Source organism: Chelonia mydas, chromosome 1 (genome assembly GCF_015237465.2).
Source record: "Chelonia mydas isolate rCheMyd1 chromosome 1, rCheMyd1.pri.v2, whole genome shotgun sequence".
Classification (NCBI taxonomy): Eukaryota; Metazoa; Chordata; order Testudines; family Cheloniidae; genus Chelonia; species Chelonia mydas.
The window spans coordinates 201,864,471-201,876,546 of NC_057849.1; the positions used below are offsets into that span (position 1 = coordinate 201,864,471).

A 12,076-nucleotide genomic window follows, 5' to 3' on the forward strand; every position below is an offset into this window, starting at 1 on the left:
CGCGTGCACGCCACAAACTGAAGTGAGGTCCTTTTTAAACTCAGGTGCCCTGATTAGCCAGCCTGCCCTAATTGATTCTAGCAGCTTCTTAATTGGCTCCAGGTGTCCTAATTAGCCTGCTTGCCTGAATTTGTTCCAGCAAGTTCCTTCTTGTTCTGGAATTGCCCCTGTTACCTTACCCAGGGAAAATGGACCTGCTTAATCTGGGACTAATATATCTGCCTTCTAACACTCTCCTGTAGCCATCTGGCCTGACCCTGTCACAAGGGGCAAAAGAAGGTTCTGACACCTCAAGACATCAAGTGTCTCATTGGGAAGGTGGTGTGTTCGCAAAGTCTTGAATGGCTGGGACAGAGTGTCTCCACAAAGCAGCACGTCTTGCTCACATGTTCCTTATATGAAGGAGAAGTACCCACATAACTCTGCTTCCCTGAAAAGGCCCCTTCAGCCTGGGATTCCTGGCCATCACAGGTCTCAGAGCCTTTGAACACTGGTGTTGTCTAGATACCATTGACTTCAATGGAGCTGTGATATTTACATCTGGTGTAGGCTCTGAGCAGCACTCACACTTTGTCTCTCCCCTTCCACAGGCAATATTCTTGGCACAGCCACCCAGAACCTGCATCAGCTTTCTAGATGCCCTTCACCTGTGAGGAGCAGAACGTGGCCATGCTCATTCCCAATATCTCTGTCCTGTGCTTTCTGATTAAGACGAAGCAGCTGACTGAGGAGACCAAATCCAAGGCCTTTGGATTGTTAATCACAGGTGAGGGGCCTCACCTTGTGATAGTGACCAAAACCCCCTCTTAATTCCATTGAGAGCATATGCAACACAGTTACCCTGATAGTCTTGGGTTTTTAATCTTAACTCAGCACATTGAACCACATGGCTGCCTTGTAATATCATGCAGACTGCTTGTTCCTGCAGTAATTCTTGTAATTGTCCTGCCACTTCCAGTCTCCCCATCCGTAGGCTCAGATTAACGAATATGCACTTCCACAAAGCTCCTTTCCTTAGGGGGGCTCCTGACCCCACCAGGAAAAAAAAACCCCACACCCAAAACCAAAACTTACCTCTGCAAACTCAAATCACCAATACGCACACATCATGTTTACTTGCATTTTAATAAAAATCATAACCTAGGACCTTCTGCTATATTCATTTTGTCACAAAGCTTTCAAGCCCCTTCAGCTTTGTCCCTTGGAAGCTACTATGGTTTGTTTAATCTTAAAGTACATGACTCCATATAGCGCGCACACACACACGCACGCACAAATACATGCACACTATAGTTAAGTTGATTGATTAATTTTATGTAAGAAAAGGCAAGTTGGAAATACACGAGCAGCTCCACTAAATGAAAATTAATTTAAAAAAGGAACTGCGGGATAAAGAGTTACTTTCGCAAAGTACCGAAACAGAACAATTTTGTAAATCAAGTGGTAACTCACATGGATGCTGCAGTTGAGGGAACGCCACGTTCAGCCTGTGCTGCTGTAGCAGGCCCAGTACAGTCTGAAGCAAAACCAGTTGAAAGCCCCCTTGCCCCTCCAGCTACAGATATCCCAGGCTGAGATGGATATTAGTAAGCTCATCATATAAGATATTGTTTCACAATCACCTTTATCATCTTTATTGTTACATCTATCTGAATGGCAGGTAATTGATGATAATGTCTAAAAGTACTGGATTGATCGGAGCCCTTCCCTTTGCCAAAGTCACAGTGCAGATTTCAAAACATCTGAACGGCAGTACAAACACATGCGTGGTTATTTTCAAAGTTATTTTCACTCAGAAGTCAGTCAACAGAGAAACAGTCACTTTTCTGGGAATGGTTGCTGTACTCAACTTCAACTGGTGCTGTGTTCTGTTTCAGGGGCAAGCTTTTTCAGACAAACACGACGTGTGTGGTGGATTTAGTGATGAGATTACTGTTTGAATTAAAAAGTATAAGAGTAGCACTGATCACTTTTGTTAATGTGTGATAAGTTAATCAGTGTATTGATACTGAGCTATCAAGTTAATCAGTTTCAAAACGAGACACGGTACTGGTGAGAGGTGCTAAAGTGAATTGTGAAGGTAATCACATTTCTTGCTGAAAGAAGGTTCTTGCGTTGTGAGGACGATAGAAAAAATGGATCTGTTCATAATGGAAATATTTGGGGAGTTTTATAGCTAATTTTCAAATCTGATAACTTCCTCACAAATCATGTTGAGAAGTTCAGTATTGCTGGGCATGGAAAACCATCATATATTTCCTCCACTATCTGCAATGAGTTTTTGCAGCTGAGGGGGAAGAAAGTTCTATCAGCAATACAGCCAAGTATTACTGTTCAGTTGACAGTATTCCCACTGTTTCTCATGTTCATCAGCTGGCATGCGCTGTTCATTTTGTTAACAAAAGCAGCAATCGCATCCAATGTTTTCTGAAATTTGTGCCCATTTACTGTCATTCCGGTGAAAGTCTTGCAGAGAATGTGCTGTGTACTCTAAATGAGCTATGACAATGCTGTCAACAGGTCAAGAAAGTATGCCGGGTTTCAGACACAGATTAGGCCGATTAATGTTCCTTGTGCTACACATTCTCTGAACCTCTGGACACCGTAGTTACTAACGTGCTACCTGCAAGCCGTACCTTTTTTTTTGGCTTCCTCCAGCAACTCCATGCCTCACTGCTGGGTAATCCTTACAGAGAGGCTTAAAGGAAATGAAAATAATTGTCTTTTGTTTCTGTAATCTCTGTCTAGCACCTGTTGGACCTGCCCCCTGAATCCACAAAAGCCCTGTGCCACAATTGTTTAAATATACGAGAAGCTCTGGATAAAATCAGCAAAGACATTGCTGAATATGAGGCTACACAAACAGAAGCTCAGTTCTTGTGAGACAAGATGGACTGTCTTGAAACTGCATTTATGCAGTGCTATGGAATCATATCCTCTAGCAATTTCAGTCAATAAGTTCCACACTTTAAAAAGCAAAGCCTGGTTCTGCTGTTCAACTCCTGCAGTCACTGGCTGATTTTTGGTTTTGGTTTTATTGCACCTGAGGGATCAGATTGATGACATGGAAGCACTTGCAAAGTCAAAGACACCGACTGTATCTCAAACCTACTACAGTGAAACTCATCAAGTCCCAAAACATAAACAGCAGGCATGTGAATCCAATACACCAAATGTGGAGCTGCGATGGGCAGAAACATTTAGAGTAGAAACTTTTAATTTCATAGTTGATCATTTGCAAATGTCCCTGCAAAATTACCTGGAAGCTTATATTTGTTTATATAAATGATTTGGGCTTCCTAACCAATTTCAACATGGCACCCCACTCTGAGATTCATTCTGCACTTGGGTTGCAAAATATCCTTGAGATCTTGAAGCAACTTGAGTTTGAACAGTTTTGTTCTTTCACAACAAATGAAAATTGTAAATTGCCTTTTAAAACAGCAGAAGGCTCTTCACCTGGAATCAGCTTTTCCAGACCTAGACATCGCTCTTTGCATTTACCTCCCATTACTGTTTACAAATACTGAAGCATAACTGTCGTTCTCCAGAATGAGCAGAATTAAGAGCTATGACCGCTCAACGATGGGGCAGTCCACAATGAAAGCCCTTGCCTTAATGTCCAGAGAGTATCTTGACACGAAGCCTGGACTACAGTGACATAATTGAATTGATCACTGGACTGGAAGTTGGTGGTTGCCTAGGAACCAGTGAACGTGACCTGATTACATTCAGTGTGGGCAGAGGATAGTCCCAACCGCTGATGCATATATTTGGTGCTCCAAAAGGGCTAATTTCCCAAAGATGAAGAAAATTATGAGTGAAATTGATTGGGTCCTGCAGCCTGATGGCATGAATCTGAGCAGCCTCTTGAACAGGTGTGTCTTCTGTCCTCCTCCTTCAATCTCCAGTCATGGTCAAGGAACCATGCCACCATTCTCTCCTTCAGTAGGGCTGTCCCCCTCTGAGCCTTCTACTCCTCCATCCTTCTCTGGTACTGCAGCTGATCTACCTTGGCCACAATGTCCTGTAGCATTTAGTCCCTGAGCTTGTTCCTTTTCATACAATGGGGAGCACACACTCCCCAAGAGTCCTGGGTGGATTCCTCAGTCCATCTGAGGTGGAAGGGCCTAAGGCAATGAAAGAGCATACTGAGGAAAGAAAAGGAAGGAAGAAAGAAAGACCCCCCCTTTTACGTTCAGCATCATGGTAAGGGTAAAGGTTGATATTTATCATCTTGGGGTTTTTTAATTCATTCTTTATTCACTGGCCTGCTAAGAAGCTCTGGCCAGTCACATTGCCAGCCCAAACACATTACGGTAAGAATTACATTTTAAAAATTGTTACTAGTTTGGTTTTCATGTTATTGCAGTCAGGGCAAGCTTTAGAAGACAAATCTTCTAGAGATGCCAGACTGGAAGGAGGGACTCCTGTCCCAGGCCAGCTGAGGAATACCATCTCTATGCAAAGGAACTTTTTCAGTATCTGGTGACTGAACAGCATATCAGTGAATGGAAGGGGCTAGTGAACTAGAGGAGGCTCTTATAAGTCAACTCTGCCCTGGAATCTGACCCACCGTCTAGAATTTTTATTGCTTGAAAACTTTTCAAGCATCACCAGCCAGGAGTAGGTGAAAATTTGGGCAAATATTCATAAGATGCTGAACTAGGATGCAGACTCTTAGCAGCTGTGGAACCAACCCCGCTCCCTCCCTCCCCACACCCTGGACAGCACAGACATCCTTGACAGCATGCCACAACCAGACAGAGGCCCAGCAAACCAACTGTAGCTGCCCGCAAGGAGCTCTGTTTGCCCACCCCAGCCATTGGGATTTATAAACCTGACAGCTTGGGAAATGCGAGCAGAAATGAAACTCAAAAAGTGTTCTGGCATGACACAGTTACAAACCGAGCATTATATGCAGACATGTGCACTCGTGCTTGCTAAGACTCTGACCCTAATCCCTTTTTCGAAGAAGAAGCATGCATTTAAAAGAAAGTAATTGCTAGCTGTCTGTTTGAATCCTCCCCTGGTCCCTCTGTGCATTCATCAAGCTGAAAAGAAAAGTACTTTGCTAATTTAATCTGTCCTATGAGCTGATCTTCCATATAGTGAGCCAGATTGTGAATTCATTGAGCTATAGTGTCATCTGAAAGTTGCACCTGAGCCACTTTCTTTGCTGCCAGCTCACCCAGCATTTCCATGCAGACATCTTTAAAACAGCCTACCACTAGCGTTTCACCGATTGTGTATGGCTTTTTAGCCTTAGCAACGCGAAATGCTACTTTATAAGAAGCTCGCAAAGCACAAGTATTTATGTGTGACACTTCAAAGATCTGTTTCTGACCGCCTTTTAAATCAACATGCTTTCTTTCAAAAAACGCTTTCGGCTTTGAACTAATTTAATTATGTTTTATATTCAAATGCCTCTTGAGCTTTGACGGCTTCATTGCGTCATTAGCCAACACATCGTCACAAATAACGCACTGCGGTTTTGGCACTCCACCATCATTCATGGCTACAAAGCTGAACTGAATGTATGAGGAGTAATATTTCTTAGTAAAGCTAGTACAAATTCTTTTTGCTGACAATACTTCGCATTCATTTACATTGCCATCATCTGATTCAGAAATACATGCGTGTTCAGCAACCGGATGTCTCTGCTTGATAAATATGTTGATTGGGCCTCACTTCTCCATCTGTAAATCAGGCATAAAAATAATGAATATAAATTCCATTACCCCGGGTATATGCTTAATTTATGATATTAGGATGAAAGTCGAATAAATGCAGTGGGAATGCTTTTATTGAGAAATATGTGCGGGAGAACATTGATTAATAGGGTAAGTAATGTTAGGATAAGAAGATAATATACATTTTAAAATTAAATTGCAAACAGGATAATAATTGGAAAGTTAAGATGGTTTGAACATATGGAAAGAATGGATAATGAACGTCAAAAATAAGATTTACCTGTCTGAAAGATATGAAGTGAGAAAGCAAGGAATTTCGAGAACTTCCTGGCAGAAACACGTAGATTTGATTCTAGAAGAGGGGAAGGCTATAAGTAAGAACAATGAGAGCATGTATGAAACAATATATGGATATGGAGGAAGCAAGGACTGTCTATTTGGCTATAGGTGTGTGGTGCTCAATCGTCTCTATCTACCTCGTAAGGGATACAGCAGGATAGGATAGAAAATCATTATTAAAATTTTATAATATTATTAGTACTTACATTCTCAGATCAGTGGGTTTGGACGGGGTCCCAAATGACAAATGTGCAGAGATCCGTATGATGCTCTTTATTCAACTTCTCAATGGTAACTGCCGGTGGGGCGGGGTCTTTATATGCGAAGGAGTGAGATAAGTGTGCGCTCGCGCGTCTCATGCAAAACATGCTGTAGCACTATGGCATAATTATCAATATTATAATATGTGCTTCTGAAAACATAATATTATTTAATATTGTTGACTTTATTGACTGATAATTATTCTTGGTGGAATTCCAGTGTGATTTTTAAATTATACTATTATTTCTTTCTATCTTTCCTGGAAACTTGCCACGGACCGGCAGCCGATGGCTCGCGGACCGGCAGCGGTCCGTGGACCACCACTTTGAGTAGCACTGCTCTAGACAGCTGCAGTTCACAGGGCCCTGGGCTGGAACCTGGAGTAGAGGGCAGGCCCAGGTTCCCCCCAAACCTGCCAACTCCTGATCAGACACAGGAGGAGTTGACCTGGACTGTGGGTTCCACCAGAGAGGAAGGTCTCTAGGTTGTTTCCTGACCCACATGGTGGATCAGCAGAGACTGCGGGGATTGTTCTCCTTCCTTTTTCCCAGGCTGGCCAGTGATGAGGTTAGCTGAGCAAACAGCAGGTTTGAGCCACTAGCAAAAGTGGCCAAACTCAGGGCTGCCGTGAATCTCTGAGGCAAGCAAATCCGCCAGTAAGCGCAGGACCCATCAAGGCAGAGGAGGAATTTTGTCACACCCTTCAACTACCAAGTGCTCTTCCGGGACCTCCACAGCAGTCTGGATGATGCTGACCACTCTTCCTGGCTGGAATCCACTACAGTCCCCTGTGTCTGCCCACTTGGCTGCAGCATGTCTCTGTAGCCTTGTCCCTACTTTCAGTCCCCATTGGAAGAGTGGAACTGAAAATTATGCTCTGAGAGGAGACACCAATGAAGTGTGTCTGCATAGTGCACAGGACATGTTTGAAGTGGCCCAGAAACGATACCGTAGGTATTTATATGGTCACCATTACCATAGTAGCTGAGTGCCTCACAATCTTTAATATAATTTACCCTCACAATACCCCTGGGAGGCAGGGAAGTGCTGTTATCTCCACTGTAAAGACGGGGTGTGTAGATGACATGGTAGCTGTCTGTAATTTTATTTACAAATACAGGCAGTCCTCAGACTTACGACACAATTGGTTCCTGAAAAATGCGTCTTAAGTCGAAACATCGTAACTTGATTTTCCCATTGGAACAATGCTGAATCAAGCATCATAAAGTCGAAACCAACGTCATAAAGTGGAAACAGGATGTCAATTTACAAATGTCGTAAGTGCCATTCGTCATAACACAAATGTTGTAAAGTCGAGGAGTGCCTGTAGTACATGTATTCTGTCTGTTTGCATGATGATTACTGTGTTTGCTATATGATCACAAGGGGTTCATTCCAGCAGGAGCTGATGGCATTTATGCAGGACCCTAGCTTCAGATAGGTCAATTTAAAAGTATATAAAGGTACAGTGCAGGTGTCCTTTGTTCTGAAGTTTTACCTGCAATCCTGCTGGGTCTGACTAACTGGAAGGGCGCAGGTGGAATCCAGGTGGGAAACTAGAACAAAGAAATTTGTGGTGGGTGAAAGCATGGCTCCTGAAGTTAAGAAGGGAGAGAGGCAGAAACTGTTGGGGAGGAGAGGAGACTGAATCCCAGACTCCAGAGGTGGGGTCTCTAGAATCAGCAAGGCCTAAGCATTTAAGTGAGACATATACACGTGTAGACCTTTCATATTAAAACCTCTCATTATGCTTTGTTCCTACCATTAAGATTAAACAATACTTTGTTTTGAAAAGGCGTGGGAACGCTTTGTTTACCACTGGTCACAGCTGCTGAAGGGAAGTGTTGCCGGTGGCCAAACTCAGTCAGATCAGCTGAGTAACCATGGTTGGTACACTGGGTACTGCAATCCTGGGCCCAGCCAAAGAGAATGGGAGAATGGCGGGATTCCACTTCATGAGAGGTGAAGGCAAGAGGCCCAAACACCTGGGGGGATGTGCTCAGAGACCAGAAATCGGGCAGAGGAGCAGGTAACACAGAACTAAGAAATGGAGCTGAGACAGTGAAACTAAGCAATTTGCCCAAGGTCACTCAGGAAATCAATGACAGAGCAGGGAGTGAATGCTGGTTTCCCGAGTCCCAGGAGAGAGGTGCCCTAATCATTTGTGAATCATTCTTTCTCTCACGAGTAGATGCCAGCTATATAGTACCTGACGTACCTCAGTGAAAGTGGATGGGTCAGAAACGTACAAAATAGTATTGAGGGAAAGAGTGAAAACCCCACCTTTTGCTGCCTTTCCTCCAGTGCCAATCAACAAGTATAGAATTTAGAGAGCTCCCCTTCCCTCTGTACAGATGAGGCAGCTCTAGGTCACGTCCTTTTCAATGCCTTCAGGCTGGTTGGTGGAGGGGAGAAGAGATGCACAGAATCATAGAATATCAGGGTTGGAAGGGACCTCAGGAGGCCATCGAGTCCAACCCCCTGCTCAAAGCAGGACCAATCATCAACTACATCATCCCAGCCAGGGCTTTGTCAAGCCTGACCTTAAAAACCTCTAAGGATGGAGATTCCACCACCTCCCTAGGTAACCCATTCCAGTGCTTCACCACCCTCCGAGTGAAATAGTGTTTCCTAATATCCAACCTAGACCTCCCCCATTGCAACTTGAGACCATTACTCCTTGTTCTGTCATCTGCTACCACTGAGAATAGTCTAGATCCATCCTCTTTGGAACCCCCTTTCAGGTAGTTGAAAGCAGCTATTAAATCCCCCCTGATTCTTCTCTTCTGCAGACTAAATAATCCCAGTTCCCTCACCCTCTCCTCATAAATCATGTGCTCCAGACCCCTAATCATTTTTGCTGCCCTCCGCTGGACTCTTTCCCAATTTTTCCACACCCTTCTTGTAGTGTGGGGCCCAAAACTGGACACAGTGCTCCAGATGAGGCCTCACCAATGTCGAATAGAGGGGAACGATCACGTCCCTCGATCTGCTGGCAATGCCCCTACATATACATCCCAAAATGCCGTTAGCCTTCTTGGCAACAAGGGCACACTGTTGACTCATATCCAGCTTCTCGTCCACTGTAACCCCTAGGTCCTTTTCTGCAGAACTGCTGCCTAGCCATTCGGCCCCCAGTCTGTAGCGGTGCATGGGATTCTTCCATCCTAAGTGCAGGACTCTGCACTTGTCCTTGTTGAACCTCATCAGATTTCTTTTGGCCCAATCCTCTAATTTGTTTAAGTCCCTCTGTATCCTATCCCTACCCTCCAGCGTATCTACCACTCCTCCCAGTTCAGTGTCATCTGCAAACTTGCTGAGGGTGTAATCCACGCCACCCTCCAGATCATTAATAAAGATATTGAACAAAACTAGCCCCAGGACTGACCCTTAGGGCACTCTGCTTGATACCGGCTGCCAACTAGACATGGAGCCATTGATCACTACCCACTGAGCCCGACAATCTAGCCAGCTTTCTATCCACCTTATAGTCCATTCATCCAGCTCATACTTTTTTAACTTGCTGGCAAGAATACTGTGGGAGACCGTGTCAAAAGCTTTGCTAAAGTCAAGGAATAACATGTCCACTGCTTTCCCCTCACCCATAGAGCCAGTTATCTCATCATAGAAGGCAATTAGGTTAGTCAGGCATGACTTGCCCTTGGTGAATCCATGCTGACTGTTCCTGATCACTTTCCTCTCCTCTACAGCATGTGAGAATGAAACTTCCAGAAGAAAATAGCTAGAGCCCTGTGAAATTCCACTCGTTGTCACCTGCCCCACCCCTGGCCAAACCTGAGTGACGCTGTGACCTTTGTGTATGGGCTTGAAACACCAGTCGAAGTTTGGCCTGTCCACCTGCAATTGGCATTTTGTTTTATCTGTTGGATTGTTTTATCTTGTGTTATTTTGCTTTTACGAAAAACTCAGGGCTCTAAAAATAGCCCTAAAAGATCAATGCTTTCTCCCTGGTATAGTGCCCCGTGTGGAGTCCAACCCCATAGACTATTAGGCAGTCTGACACCCACCGGCAGATTCTCTAGTTCCCTAAGGGGTAATCCCTTCTCTAAACAGATTTCCCCCCTGCTTGGTGTTTCCAGCCTGTGATGTTAATGTTGACTTTTTGGTTGAACTAAACAGTTGGTATTTTTGCCAGAAGGTCATAAAACATACACCTGGCTCCCCCAGACTAGGAGCCCACTGAACAACCACCAAGTGCCCGATTGTGGCAAGGGAGAGAGGGCACAATGAGCTTTCCACACACCTCCCACACCACAGAGGGGACTGCCACAATCCCAGTCTTTGTGTTCCTTGTGTGGCAGTCATTGGACTCTCCAAATTCAGCACCAGTCTGTGGATTGGAAGCAGAACTGGAGAGAGCATATAGCTACACCCTGTAAATGGGTTTAGCGCTTGCAGTCCCACTAGGTATGTCTACACTGCAATCAGACACTTGCGGTTGGCCCGTGCCAGCTGATTTGGGCTCATGGGGCTCAGGCTAAAGGACTGTTTAATTGCAGTGTAGATGTTCAGGCTTGGGCTGCAGCCTGGGCTCTGGGACCCTCCCACCTCACAGGTTCTAGAGACCGGGCTCCAGCCCAAGCCTGAATGTCTACACCACAATTAAACAGCCCCTTAGCCCGAGCCCCCATGAGCCTGAGTCAGCTGGCACAGGCCAGCCATGGGTGTCTAATTGCTGTGTAGACATACCCACTGAATCCTCCAGAAAGCCTTAGGGAAGTCCCAGGCTGTAAAGACCACTGCAAGTTCCCCCTCTCCTCACTCCAATACAGGCTGTTTCTTAAAAACCACAACACAGACCAGCATATACTTTCTGTTGTGCTTTCTGAAGTGAGTGTTTGACTGGATCAGGCTCACTTTACTAATAATCAAGCAAAGTAATGGTGATGAACTGCATGTCTCTGACTGGTTTTACTGCCTTACCAACTGCAGCAGGCCTTCTGCCTTGCACACATAGGTGCTGGAACTAGGGTGCTGGGGGTCCTGCCACACCCCCGGGCTTGAAGTGGCTTTGATCATACTCAAACTTTACGGTTTGGGTCAATGGCTCTCAGCGCCCCCCACTATACAAATTGTTCCAGCACCCCTGCTTGCAATTAGATGCTTAGACATTTTTTCCTGCAAGCAGCGCTATCAATGGACCAGCAAGTGATGCAGATTAGAAGTAATAAAGTTAAAAAGCTCAAACAGGAGGGGAGAAAAATGTCCTTTTGATTTGCAAACATAAAGCCCAGGGTCAGCAACAGAGAATGTGGGGCCTGAACCATAACATAAAGACTAAATAACAGTGACTCAGCTCTCCCTTCCCTCTGTAAACCTGGAGAAAATCCACTGAAGTCACACCAGTATAAAACAGTTGTAAAATGAGAGCAGAATCAAGCCCTAGCAATTTAAATCTTACTTCATGTTAGAAAGGCTGCTTAAGAAGAACTCCTCCCTGAAGTCAGAGAAAAGTCATTGTATTGTTTGGCAGAAGTCCAACGTGATTTCATTTTCTGTGGAGGATTAAGATGCATTAACAGTCTGAGCAGCAGCAGTTTTCTTGCCAAAAAGGTCTTTTTCCTGGCTCACGTTAAATACTAGGACTTGCAGGTCAGGAACTAACACCCGTCAAGGATTCCGTGAATTTTCAATCAAGTGCAGCATTGTAATTCTGCCTGGTGCAAACACTGAGTTAATTGAAACGTGCAGTCTGGGTTTTGCACATTTCATGTTATTCATATGGAAGGTACAGACCCCATGTCTAACAAAGGCAAACTAAA

At 44.6% G+C, this 12,076-nt stretch overlaps 1 long non-coding RNA gene across 1 annotated transcript in view; it reads right to left on the reverse strand.

Annotated features, from left to right (window-relative positions):
• Nucleotides 1–12,076, reverse strand: part of LOC122464180 — a 69,075-nt gene that overhangs the window by 10,008 nt on the left and 46,991 nt on the right. Inside the window, exons 4-6 of the long non-coding RNA XR_006288111.1 lie at nt 5,974–6,061; nt 5,636–5,699; nt 3,109–4,130 (exon numbers count right to left, since the gene is read on the reverse strand). This is a non-coding gene — a long non-coding RNA (uncharacterized LOC122464180). The remainder of the gene's footprint in view (nt 1–3,108; nt 4,131–5,635; nt 5,700–5,973; nt 6,062–12,076) is intronic.